This window comes from Lycorma delicatula, chromosome 4 (genome assembly GCF_047948215.1).
Source record: "Lycorma delicatula isolate Av1 chromosome 4, ASM4794821v1, whole genome shotgun sequence".
In the NCBI taxonomy this organism is placed as follows: Eukaryota; Metazoa; Arthropoda; class Insecta; order Hemiptera; family Fulgoridae; genus Lycorma; species Lycorma delicatula.
Genome location: NC_134458.1, coordinates 198,205,392 through 198,219,095, shown reverse-complemented (window position 1 = coordinate 198,219,095; position 13,704 = coordinate 198,205,392). Strand labels below are relative to the sequence as shown.

Below are 13,704 nucleotides of genomic sequence, written 5' to 3'. Positions count from 1 at the left end.
CTAGTAGTTTAGGAGATTTTCAAGCTACAAATTTTTATACATAGGCAAATATATATAATATTCCTATCGATTTCCATATATGCATATATAATGAAATTACATTTTAAGTGAATGGCATTTTCGTACTCCTCATACCTTAACGTAAAGAAAATTAATTTTCAACCCCTAATCCTACCGTACTTTTCTTCGAAAAGTCGCTAAAAGAAACTTTTCCAAACGGCTCCATGCATCCGCTCATATTAAAATATTTTTAACGGGAGAAGAATCCTCAAGAGGAGAGTTAAGAGGAGTTACCATTTTAACGCGAACCTTCAATAAATGTAGGGACATTTGTCATGTAGTTATTGTATTGTCCAATAACTGCCGGAAAGAAACGACTGAATACCTGGTTGAATTTCTGATTACAGCCGTTATGTTTATATGAATTTTCTTCTTAATTTTCACCAGTAGAGCATGTCCTGAGAGTGTGTTACGTTCTTCATAAATCACTCTGTATGTCTGAGCATGTAAAAATATTCTTATCTTTTATTATATAAGCTGCTCACCGGATCAAAAAAATAAACTCGAAAATAAATCTTATAAAATAACAATACATACACGTAAAAAATTTAAATCTACTCGTATTTTATTATTTATTCTATAAATAAAATAAAGAGGATTAAACAAAAATAATTTAATATTTAAATTTTCATTACTTTTTTTTTTAACGGAATAAAAACACCAATTTAAAATCAAATAAAAATATTACTATAATAATAATAAAAAAGGAAAGGGAAAGAATACCTATATGCAACTCTAATTTCAACATACAAATCACTCCCACTTTTAGTTCGACTTGTGTTTTTTAAAATAAATATGTGTTTGACAACCGACACTCAATTATTTATTAATTTTCTGAACCCATCAAGATATAATACCAGCCCATTTGGTCTCTTATACGATTTTGAGAATTTTTTTATCGCCTTTAGAACACACAGAAAAACCAATCGCATCAATAATTAGTAAACCTACACATTTGTAAAATATCAGAGAATATACACAGCAAAAACAACATAAAAACATATGCTTTTTTAACCTCCGGGACCACCGTTAGTATTACTACAGAGGATGAGATAAATGACAATTTTTGTAGCGTGTGAAAATGCCATGCGTGACCGGGATTCGAACCCGGATCGTCCGGATGAAAGGCCGAGACGCTACCACTCGCGCACACGGAGGCCGGTTAGCATAACAATATGCTAACAAAATTAGAAAATCTACGCAAAAGAAGAACATATATATATATATATATATATATAATTAGAACAAAAGATTCCCAAGGTTAAAATAAAATTAAAGAAAACATCATCGTACAGTTCAATGAAATGAAGAAACATCATTTTGAAAACAAAAAGTAATAAAAACAAGAAATATGTTTAAAAAATGAAAATATAATTAAATTATGTAATTTAGAAATAATAAAAGGTCAAAAAAAATACGGATGTAATATCTGGAAAAAAAAGATTAGTTAGTAAAAATATTAATAAAAAAAAACAAGATAAATCACGATCTCCGCAAACGAATTCAATGAAAAAAGATCTAAGAAATGAATGAACGAACGAGTGGATTTCACAATATCTTAACGACCCGTTAATACGAGTAACATTGTTTTGTCCCAGATATCAACTATATAGTACTGTGTACTCTCGTACACACACGCACACACATGATTTATATATTCTTTCTTTTTTCCTGTTTAGCCTCCGGGAATACCTGACGGTGATTCCCGGAGGCCGGTGATTCCCGGATGATATGTATAAGTGAAATGTAGTCTTGTACAGTCTCAGATCGACATTTATGAGATGTGTGGTTAATTGAAACCCAACCACCAAATAATACCGGTATCCACGGTCTAGTATTCAAATCCATATAAAAGCAACTTTACTTTACTAGAATTTGAACGTTGGAACGCTCGACTTCGAAATCTGATTTGCGAAGACGCGTTCACTACTAGACTACGTGGGTTATATATATATTTTAATCGTACCAAACTGAATGCAAGTAAGTAAACTGTTAATGATGAATAGCGGTTAATCATAGCCTCTTAACATATTTCGTATTACAGAGATCTGGTAGTAAAGATAAACCCAGCGGGTTGGTCTAGTGGTTAACGCGTCTTCCCAAATCAGCTGATTTGGAAGTCGAGAGTTACAGCGTTCAAGTCCTAGTAAAGCCAGATATTTTTACACGGATTTGAATACTAGATCGTGGATACCGGTGTTCTTTGGTGGTTGGGTTTCAATTAACCACACATCTCAGGAATGGTCGAACTGAGAATGTACAAGACTACACTTTCATTTACACTCATACGTATCATCCTCATTCATCCTCTGAAGAATTATCTAAACGTTAGTTACCGGAGGCTAAACAGGAAAAGGAAGAAATGGTAGTAAAGATCGGAAAAAAAAGAATTTAAATATATCGTTGAATTTTTCGTTGTTCTGCTTTAAATTTTACTGAGCCCGGCGTAATTTTACAGAAATTATACTGGGCCAGGCGTATAACTCGGCCCCCGATTTGTAAATTATATAGTACGTTCTGAAATCTTAACTCAACGACGAGATTTATGGCAAATGTATAAGGATTAATGTGAATGCATAATTTAAAATAAAAAAATACACGAGTACTGTGATGCCCCCTTCTTCTGGGGCATCATGGGGGTCGAAAATCAGCTCAAAACTGGGATATATATATATATATATATATATATATATATTGAACCCCAAATTTCAACGTTTTACGATATTTGAGGTGAAAACTGCTTACAAATAATATTGAATATCCTTCCATCCTAAATTCCGAACGACTTAAAATTTTCAAATTTGAAATCACTCACTTTCACCGAAATAAAGCTCAATTTTCTACAACTATGCAAAAAGTCAAAAATTTAAAAAAAATGGGAAAACTACCCTTTCCATTTTTTTTTTAAATTTTTCCCAAAATTTAATGCCATCAATGTCCCATATATAGAAATTTGTTGAGCCATTTTCGAAAAATCTATGTGGGGCCAGTTTAGAGATGGTAATCAAAATACAGTTCAACACACTTACATACGTTTTCAGGGAATTTTAACGTTTTTTTTTACTTTTTCAGAACTCACGGGTTCATCAAAATTTTGAATGTTCTCAGAACTATACGGTCGCGAAAGTAAAAATGTTAATTGAATTACTAGCAATTATTTAAAATAAAAATATAATTAATTTGAAACTGAGAAAAAAGCGAAAGAAAAACGAAACATGTTGTAAGTTAAAAATAAATACGAATAACGGCGACTATTCTAAAGACAGTGCCGTTAACTGAATCTCCAACAATAAAAAGAAACTGGAAACAAGGAAATTCAAACGAATCTTAAAATTAAGTAATCATAATATTAATCTAAATCTTCCCGATTATCAGAAAACGCTCTTTAGCGTACGATTTGGAAAGTAAACAGCTGGTTAAGGTTAATTCGGATGTTTCGGTAACATCTTTCACTCTGTGTTCTACATCGCTTAAATTTAACTTTATTTATCAGTGCATTTCTACTTTTCTACATGTTTTCATTTCTTTTTCCCTCTCCTTTCCTTGTTTCTTTCTGATTCTAACTCTAATATTAGTCATTAGATACAGAGTTAAATTGTACAATAGAGAACGCAGCATTATCTGTATTATATAGGCTAGTATATATATATATATATATATATATATGTTAGTTTATATGGATGTGTGCAATCCAATCCTTCATCATCCGATGAACACACTGTACTGTGCTGTGCTCTGGTTCCCACGTTCTGAAATACTTTTTTCAAATCTCTTTTTTATTATTATTATAATTATTTTCTTTTTGTAATAATACTATTATTATTTATAATATAAGAAATAACTACTATAATAATAATAATGATACAGTCACTTTCCACTAATTGACATGATCATATTTCATCGAAACATTTCACTATTTTTATAATCAGTAAATCAACAATCTGTTAATTATAGTGATTAAATCGATTAAAGGTAATACAATTTATTAATTAATTGGTAAATTAGAATATGAAAGCATACTGTGACGATCTGTTATTAAAAATAAATGATTCGTAAATAAAATAAATTTTGCCATCTATGGATTTCAATAGTTTTATCGTCCATCGATAACAAATATAAAATAAAACAAAAATTAAATATTTGATACTACCGTATATTACTTCATATTTGAAATTCGGTAAACAAAAAAAAAAAATTATTAAAAAAAAGTGTTTTAAAATTAAGAGTAGGGGTCCATAAAGACTTTCCACGATTACAAAAATGTACTACAAAAAAACCTATTACAGTTACAGCTGTGCGGTTTTTAGCAAAACAAAGAAAAAATTATAAAGTTTTTCTTTACATTGGTTTGTTGCAGGTAGAGGCAGAGAAGAAGGCATTGTGATCATTTTTTTATAAATTGGCGTCAATCCAGGAGAAAGCTCAATATGTGTTGTGGTATCAAGAGTCGAAATCACCGATTACTGGGCGGCGAAATTTTAGAAGAGAATAAGGACTACCTGCACCTGATAGTAAGAGTATCGTTGCGTGGTATACAAGGTTTAAGGAGAGTGGAAGTGCAATCGACCTTCCGCGAACAAGGCGGCCATCCTTTACTAAAGAAAGGCTGAGGTTGTGCGGGAAGCATTTTTACATAGCCCTTCCAAATCTACCCGTCGTGCGTCTCATAGGGTTGCTCTATAAATTAAAAAGGTGTTACCGCATGTTTTCTATGTAGTGCTAAAATCTTATCTAGAATATAGATATTTTGAAATTAAACATAAAGAAGTTTAAACGAATTTGTTCCTAATAAAATCACGGGTACCTCAAGGAATCAATCGTTCTCGCACCCATCTTATATGTTCTATTACTGTCGACTTGCCTGTAGAATTGCCAGATACAACCGTTGCAATGTTTGCTGTCGATACTGCAATTCTTGCTGTCCATAAAAATCCAATTCATTATATCCAAGATTTTCTATCTTTAGTATTCCCAGTTGTTTCTATCTTTAATATTCCAATTCAAAGTTCTCAATAATATAAATATTTAGGTTTTCATCTTGACTAGCGCCTTACTTGGGTAAAACATATCAAATCTAAGCGAATGCAACTAGACCTACGTTTAAAAAAATGCACTGACTAATAGAACACAGATCTTGACTCTCAGTAGAAAATAAATTCTTGGTTTATAAATCCATCTTTAAACCAATTTGGAACGGGCTTGAATTGTGGGGTACAGCAAGCAATTTCAATATTGACATACTTGAACGTTATCAGACAAAAACACTGAGAAAAATGTTAAATATATCTTGGTATATAAGCAATAATCCATATATAATGATTTTAAATTACGAACCGTTAGGCAAGAAATCCCTCTGATCAGTCAACGATATCAAAATCGTTTGGATGGGCATCCAAACTATATGGTAGTACATTTATTAGACAACAAGCTCAGCAATTTTTCAAGATTAATGCGAAACAATATTCTTGATTTGATGTATCGATTTAATTAAGTGGTTTTATTAACCAGCTTTACGAGTCCTCTTCAGTTTCATTTCTTTCGTTGTTAACTTTTAAGTTTCAAACCACTGGGTCTGTAGCTTCTTAATGTTCATTCCAAATTTAGCCTAATTACTTATTTATCAATTTTAATTCTCAACAAATTGTAAAGTTACTGTAACGTTATTTTTTTTTTCTTTAGCATTTGACTGGTTTCATGCAGCTCTCCAAGATACCCTACCTAGTACCAAACGTTTCATTTCGGTATACCCCCTACATCCTTTTCTTTTTCCTGTTTAGCCTCCCGTAACTACCGTTTAGATAATTCTTCAGAGGATGAATGAGGATGATATGTATGATTGTGAATGAAGTGTAGTCTTGTACATTCTGAGTTCGACCATACCTGAGATGTGTGGTTAATTGAAACCCAACCACCAAAGAACACCGGTATCCACGATCTAGTATTTAAATCCGTGTAAAAATAACTGGCTTTACTAGGACTTGAACGCTGTAACTCTCGACTTCCAAATCAGCTGATTTGGGAAGACGCGTTCACCACTAGACCAACCCGGTGGGTTAGACCAACCCCCTACATCCTACATCCCTACATCCCCACATTCCTGAAACCAAATTTGTCATCTTACACTTCTTCCACTCTCCTCTCAATTCTTCTGTACAGAATTCTGGTTAAGATTTTTGATGCGTGAGTAGTTAAGCTAATTATTCTGTATTTTTCACATTTATCTGCTCCTCCGTTGTTTGGTATTATGATTATAACACTCTTTTTGAAGTCAGATGGAACTTCCCTTTTTCGTAAATATTACACACCAGTTTTTTATAATCTACCTATCGCTTCCCCACCCGCACTATGCAGTAATTCTGCAGGTATTCCGTCTATCCCAGGAGCCTTTCTACCATTCAAATCCTTTAATGCTCTCTTAAATTCAGATCTCAGTATTGTATCTTCCTTTGCATACCTCCTCTTTTCAACCTCCTCTTCTTCCTCTATAACACCATTTTCTAACTCATTTCCACCGTATAACTTTTAATATATTCCACCCACCCATCGACCTTTCCTTTCGTATTATAAATCAGGGTACCATCTTTGTTTAAAACATTATTAGATTTTAATTTATGTACCACAAAACTTTCCTTAACTTTCCTGTATGCTCCGTCTATTTTACCAGTATTATTTCTCTTTCCACTTCTGAACACTTTTCTTTAATCAACTCTTCTTTCGCTATTTTGCATTTCCTGTTTTTAGTATTTCTTAATTGTTTATAGTTCCTTTTACTTTCTTCATCACTAGCATTCTTATATTTTCTATGTTCATCCATCAGCTGCAATATATCCTCTGATGTCCAGGATTTTCTACCAGTTCTCTTTGTTTCGCTTAAGTTAGTTTCGGTTAACCCACTGGGTTTGTCTAGCGGTGAACGCATCTTCCCAAATCAGCTGACTTGGAAGCCGAGAGTTCCAACGGTCAAGTGATAGTAAATTCAATTATTTTTACACCGATTTGAATACTAGATCGTGGATACCGGTGTTCTTTGGCAGTTGGGTTTCAATTAACCACACACCTCAGGAATTGTTGAACTGAGACTGTACAAGACTACACTCATACAGATCATTCTCATTCATCCTCTGAAGTATTATCTGAAAGGTAATTACCGGATGCTAAACACGAAAAAGAAAGATGTTCGCTTCTGCTGATTTAAGAATTTCCTTTTTAACATTCTCCCAAACTTCTTCCACGTTTTCTACCTTAACTTTTTTTACTCAGACCTCTTGCGATGTTCTCCTCAAAAATCTTCATTACCTCCTCTTCCTCAACCTTCTTCCCTAAATTCCACCGATTCATCTGACACTTTTTCTTCAATCTACATTTCATTATCACTAAATTACGGTTGCTATCAATGTCTGCTCCAGGGTAAGCTTTGCAATCGACGAGTTGATTTCTAAATCTTTGCTTAACCATGATATAATCTATCTCATACCTTGCAGTATCACCCGGCTTTTTCCATGTGTATATCTCTTCTATTATGATTTTTAAACTGGGCTTTGGCAATTACTAAATTATACTTCGTACAGAACTCGAGTCGGTCCCCTCTTTCATTCCTTTTGCCAGCCCGTATTCACCCAAAATAATTCCTTCCTTGCCTTTTCTAGTGCTTGCATTCCAATCTCCAACTATTATTAAACTTTCATCTCCTTTTATGTGTTTAATTGCTTCGTTAATTTCTTAACGAATTTCTTAACACTCTACCTCATTATCACCATGGGCACTTGTAGGCATATAGAGATTAACAATCGTTGTCGCCTTAGGTTTTGATTATATCCTTATAACAATGTTTCTATCGCTAAGCTTTTTGAAATACTCTACCCTCTTTCATTACGAAACCTACTCCTACCTGCCCTTTACCTGAATCTGTGTTAATTGTCTGACCAAAAAAATCACCTGACCAAAAGTCGTTTTCCTCTTTCCACCGAACCTCGCTAATTCCTACTACATCTACATTTAATCTATCCATTTCCCTCTTTAAATTTTCTAACCTACCAACCGTTTTTAGACTTCTAACACTCCACGCTCCGACTCGTAGAATGTTATTTTTTAATTTTCTGGTGACATCTTCCTTAGTAGTCCCCACCTGGAGATCCGAACGGGGGACTACTTTACCTCCGGAATATTGTACCACGGCAGGCGCCTTCATCTTTGTTATGAAAATGCAGAGAGTTACATTTTCTTGGAAAAAAGCAACTGCAGTTTTCCGTTGCTTTCAGCTGCGCAGTACTCAGAAGATTGAGTGATGTTGATATTGCCGTTTAAGTCCTCCTGATTGACCTACACCCTTAACAACTACTGAAAGAGCTGCAACCCACTTTCAGGAATTATTCCCTAGTCTGGCTCTCAATAGATACCTCTCCGATATGGTTGCACCTTCGGTCCAGCCACTCTGTATCAGTGAGCACTCAAGCCCCCTCATCATCGGCAAGGTCTCATGATTCATAGTAGGAGAACGTTATAAAAAAAAATTATAATTTAATTCATATTATCAGTTTTAAAATAAATTTTTTTTTGAAATAATGATGAAAATTTATCCATTATAAAATTTTATTTAAAATGAATGATGAAGAGAAAAAAACTCATTTTACATGTAAATAATGACGCAAATTATCACGTGATTTTAATTTTATGTTTATAATCCATTAATTTGTAAAAATGGCTCGCATATTTACATATCCTTTAAAATGGAAAAACGTACAATTAAGAAAACTAAACAAATTAATTAATTAAAATAAAACGATATCTTACATTAAAGATGTTAACGACATGCGACATACCGTTCTATTACCAGATACTCCGTTTTAGATGAACACATAGGTAAATAATTATTAGGGTATAGAGTAAATGCCCTTTAATTTATAGGTAAGGGTATTAAACAAACTCGACTACTTATAAAAAAAAATACAATTCTTTTAAACAATTTTGTTGTCGATACGCAGCAATTTTCCCCGTTGTATTTTGAGCAGAGCAATGTTATTTAAATCTTATCCCAGGGCACCGGCAAATCTAAATCCGTCGCTACAGCATTATTACAATATTTTATAACAGAGGAATATAAGAAGGTCATGAAACGGTAAAAATGACAAACAGAGGTAAAAACACCGCTGATACGCGTAAACAAAATTACTCGGTGCTACTTTTTTACGTACTGCTAACGCAAACGGTATGCAGATACGAGTTAAAGACAGTGTTTAATAAACCGATCGGTCGATTTTTAAGCATTACGTGAAAAAATATCCGTAATAAATTCTACTGTACGATGTATCCGTTCGACAAAATTTGTTTTTAAGCGATTACAAAATACCATTTGTACATATTTTTAGCGATAAGATACGAAGGAATTTACAAATTGTTACACCTACTTCAACGAAACTTTGGTAGATTTTAATATTAATGGTTAAATCGATTTTCAACCTCATTTTCATTCATTAATTAATAAAACTATTTTTTAAATTCTATTATTTGTAAATAAAGAGTTTCTACATTATTTATATAAAATATAGAAACGATGAAAAATTTATTAACATGATATAAACGCAAAGAAAAAACGAACAAATTTACACAAATTAGAGTGTTTTACCGATAGGTTTGAAGTTTAATAACAATCTTCGTAATAACCACGTAAAAAAATCCAAGCAGATATTATTTCCAACTAGTTTATTATTAAATAATATATTTTAATTTAATTACTCATATTTATGCTTAAAAAACTAACGAAAAATATGCTTTTTATTAACTACTTTACAACCTAATAAGCCGACATAAAACATTAACGTAAAAACGTAAACGTGAAAAAATGTCTAAAGATAAGCCGTACTATATTTCTAAACACTTTCTTTCTTTCTTTTTCCTGTTTAGCCTCCGGTAACTACCGTTTAGATAATTCTTCAGAGGATGAATGAGGATGATATGTATGAGTGTAAATGAAGTGTAGTCTTGTACATTCTCAGTTCGACCATTCCTGAGATGTGTGGTTAATTGAAACCCAACCACCAAAGAACACCGGTATCCATATTTCTAAACACTGACTTTTTTTTATTATCTTTGTCAGATGTATTTCAACTAAAGGTTTCCCGGGTTTCGATAATTTTCAAAGATTAATTGTTTCAATTAATCATGTTCGTATTGGTAAGAACATTAGAAAAAAGTTTAAAATTTTTAAATTTCGTAATGCCATATAAGTTAATAGTAGAATTTCGTCCCTGCTATAGTAACGATTACTTTTAATAACAATATATTTTTTCTTATTCGAGTTACCAAATTAATATATCACGGTTTTTTACATTTTTAACAACACAAAGTAACCATTCCAGACTGAAATATCCATTTTTTTAAATATCTGGAATTTTTTAATAAATTAAATAATACTCTAATTATATAAGGATAATAAAAAATATTTAGTTATTAACCAAAAAATAGTGGATGTTTTAAATTCTTTTTTCTCATTACATACTGTGTTGGGTAAAGTTAAAAAAATAAAAAAAACACAGCTAGTATTTGCCAAAAGAAATTGGACTTTAATTATGTAAAACAACTGAACTTATGTTAAAGCATAACCTTAAATTGAATGAAATTATGAACTAAACATAACTTAATTTCACATAAGAAATATCAACTGAAATCAGCATATCAGTAATAATATTATTAAAATGAGATTTACAATTATAAACTTAGAAAAACCAAACATCAATAGACATAATATAACTGGAAAACTATTGCATTACTGACAAATGCTGTAATATTGAAAAATTAGTAATGAACAAATGTCATAACCTTAGAAAAATAAATTAAAGTAAATCTTGATTGGCATTGGCCTTTCCTGATTTATGAACCACAAACTTAACGTTAAATAATGTAAAAATGTAATTTTAGTTGACGTAGAAAAATACACAATAATATTACAGTACAAAAGAATTAATTACAATATAATCACACTGAACTTAATTGAGCACATGAAATGGGTTGCAGCTGAATTGACAGCCTTCTGTAAGTGACCTGTCGTGACTGTACTGAAGTGAAATTGAAACTTGAACGGCATAGGTAGGATGAACTGAATGTTCCACAAATTTGAATGATAACATAAAGGTTTAACGTAATGAGTAAAGAAAAACTGAACTTGCCTGTAGCACACATATATTTGCCAGAGATGACCTCGTAACAGCAAGTACGGAAGAATACCTCTGTAGTCCTGGGCGTAGTCCGCACGGTGAATCAGGAATACAGCGGCGTGATGTGGTTTAGTGGTAGAGTGAGGCGCGGAATCTCAAATGTGTTGTGATGAGTTTGAAATTCTGCTTGAGCGTGAATGTTAACACAGATTTTGCAGGAGAGTATTGCCCGAGGCGACTGCAGTGGTGAGATGTTGGAGGTACTCTGCCGAAAAGATGGCGAAAAAAGGCGGGGGTAACCAGATCCAGGTAGTGGACAGGATAGCGTGTGTTTGTATTAGTGAGGGGACGAAAAAATAACGGGTGTTTGAAAAGGTTAGTCAGAAATAACTCGATAGAATAATGGGCGCGGTCGCTAAGGATGACGGTGGGAGGTTCGAATACAATAACAATAATAGAGACAGGTGGACTTTACGGACCCAGCAATACGAAACCAAGTGGAATTCAAACATTCCTTGTAACAAAGCAACGGGACCTACCCTAGCTGTGAATTCGTAGAAATAACGGAAAAACTTTATGCCAGAATGGCGTAAACATACTGGGGGGCGAGCGAGCAGAATCATGAAGAGAAGACCAGAGGAGGAATCTTGTTTCCAGGAGGAGTGATGAAACCAGAAGAGAGTTTGATACGGATGACACGGAAGATACCATCCTTACCAGGAAATGTTTCCGAGATGACACCAATGGGTTTTTCGGTAAGAAGATGCGGAGTTGAAAGAACGGATTTGAGAAGTCGTTTTCTTGGGCTTAGAAAGAGGTATGCGATTGATAGGAACGTGGAAGGCTGGTGGTCCATTCCACCAGGAATCGCGAGTAGGAGGCTGTGAGGCAGAAGATCCTTGAAACGCGATGTCAGAAGCGTTACTTGGAGATTTTACAGAAGGGGGAGAAGTGGTTTCCAAAGTTCGTTTGACACGGTTAGTCTCGTAGGTCCGTAACCTGTATGATCTGTTGCGGTTGTTAGCCACGGTCGTAGCATCTGAAGAAAGAGTTGAAACGACAGCGTATCGTTTTTCAGGACTTTGAGTGGTTTTAGGATGAAAAGGATGCTCAAATCGTTGATCATCCGGATTGGGAGGCTGGGGATACATAACTTCCTCGGTTTCCCTACATTTATGAAAAGTGTCACCAACAGAGTCTTCTTGTGAAAATAGGGTGTTGAAAAAGGAAGTTGATTCTTCAGACGGCGAAGCGAGAAATTCGGAGGTGTTGCCGATGATTATCCATCCAAAGACAGTGTAGAGCGCGGAAGGAAATCCGGATTCTTGAATATTGCCGGAGGGCGCCAAAACATGGCAGAACAGGTCACTGCCAATGAGAAGGTCAATAGGCGAGGAAGAGCAAAACGTCGGGTCAGCGAGATGGAGATGTTGAAATTTGTGGGCGACTGAAGGGGACAAAGAATGCGAAGGAAGGTTACCAGAAATATTAGGAAGAACAAGTGCCTTAGATTGAAAGGTCTTTTTGAATTGAGGTAAGGAGTGAATTTTGATGTTAGCGGTACCAAAAACAGAAGCATGGGTAGAGGAAATACCGGAAAGGCGTATTTCAGAACTTTCCAAAGGAAGGGCAAGACGGGAAAGACAATTTTTGGTAATTAAGGTGCGTTGCGAGCCGGAGTCCAAAACAGCACGGACCGTATGCAGTTTACCGAATGAGTCTTCTAAAGAGACGATGGCAGTGCCAAGCAGCACAGTCGAAGACTGTTCACAAGAGGAATGACAGGAAAAACAAGTTGCGTTGGGGTCAGACTGCGGTGAAATTGGAGTAGAACTGATACGAGCGGAATGAGTGACGGGTGAATTATTAGAGAGAAAATTAGGGGCTAGAGCCACGGAAGGTGTCGTGGGAGCAGGTGTGGTTACAGAGGGTGAGGGGCAAGCGTTATGAGCAGAATGACAACAAGATAGAGTGGGGGTATGTGGGCGTAGAGACGAGTGATGGGACGATTGAAAATTACTGGAAGACTGAGAGGGACAATTCTGTGTAACATTTTGCCGGGAAAAATTAGGAGACGGAGGAGTGGTACAACGACCTGAAGAAGAAAGGGGTTTCAAAGTGCTGTCGTTTGAACTTCCGAATAGAGCGATGTTACTCTTTTGACACAGTAAAGTATGGTGCGAGGAGTTATTGCAGTTTCTGCAGTTGAATTTTGACATACAAGTTTTCGGCGAATGAGAGCCCAAACAGCAGAAACAACGATCATTTTTTCGTAACCAGGCGATTTTTTGTTCATGCGACAAAGTTTGAAATTGTTTACAGCCATAAATACGATGAGCGTCCGCACATACCGGACAGCGGCCGGACGGAGTGTGATTTTGAAGAAAGAAGGATTTTATTGGCTTGGAGAATTTTGATGTTTGAGGACTAGGGTTATTAAAGTACGTACGGAATTTTTCAGAAAAGGTGACATCGGCGTCAAGGCTTTCGGAAA

At 34.6% G+C, this 13,704-nt stretch overlaps 1 protein-coding gene across 8 annotated transcripts in view; it reads right to left on the bottom strand.

Moving 5' to 3' along the window:
* The window catches only part of osp (myosin phosphatase Rho interacting protein outspread), a 679,682-nt gene that overhangs the window by 501,731 nt on the left and 164,247 nt on the right, over nt 1-13,704 (bottom strand). The gene's annotated exons all lie outside the window — the stretch shown is intronic.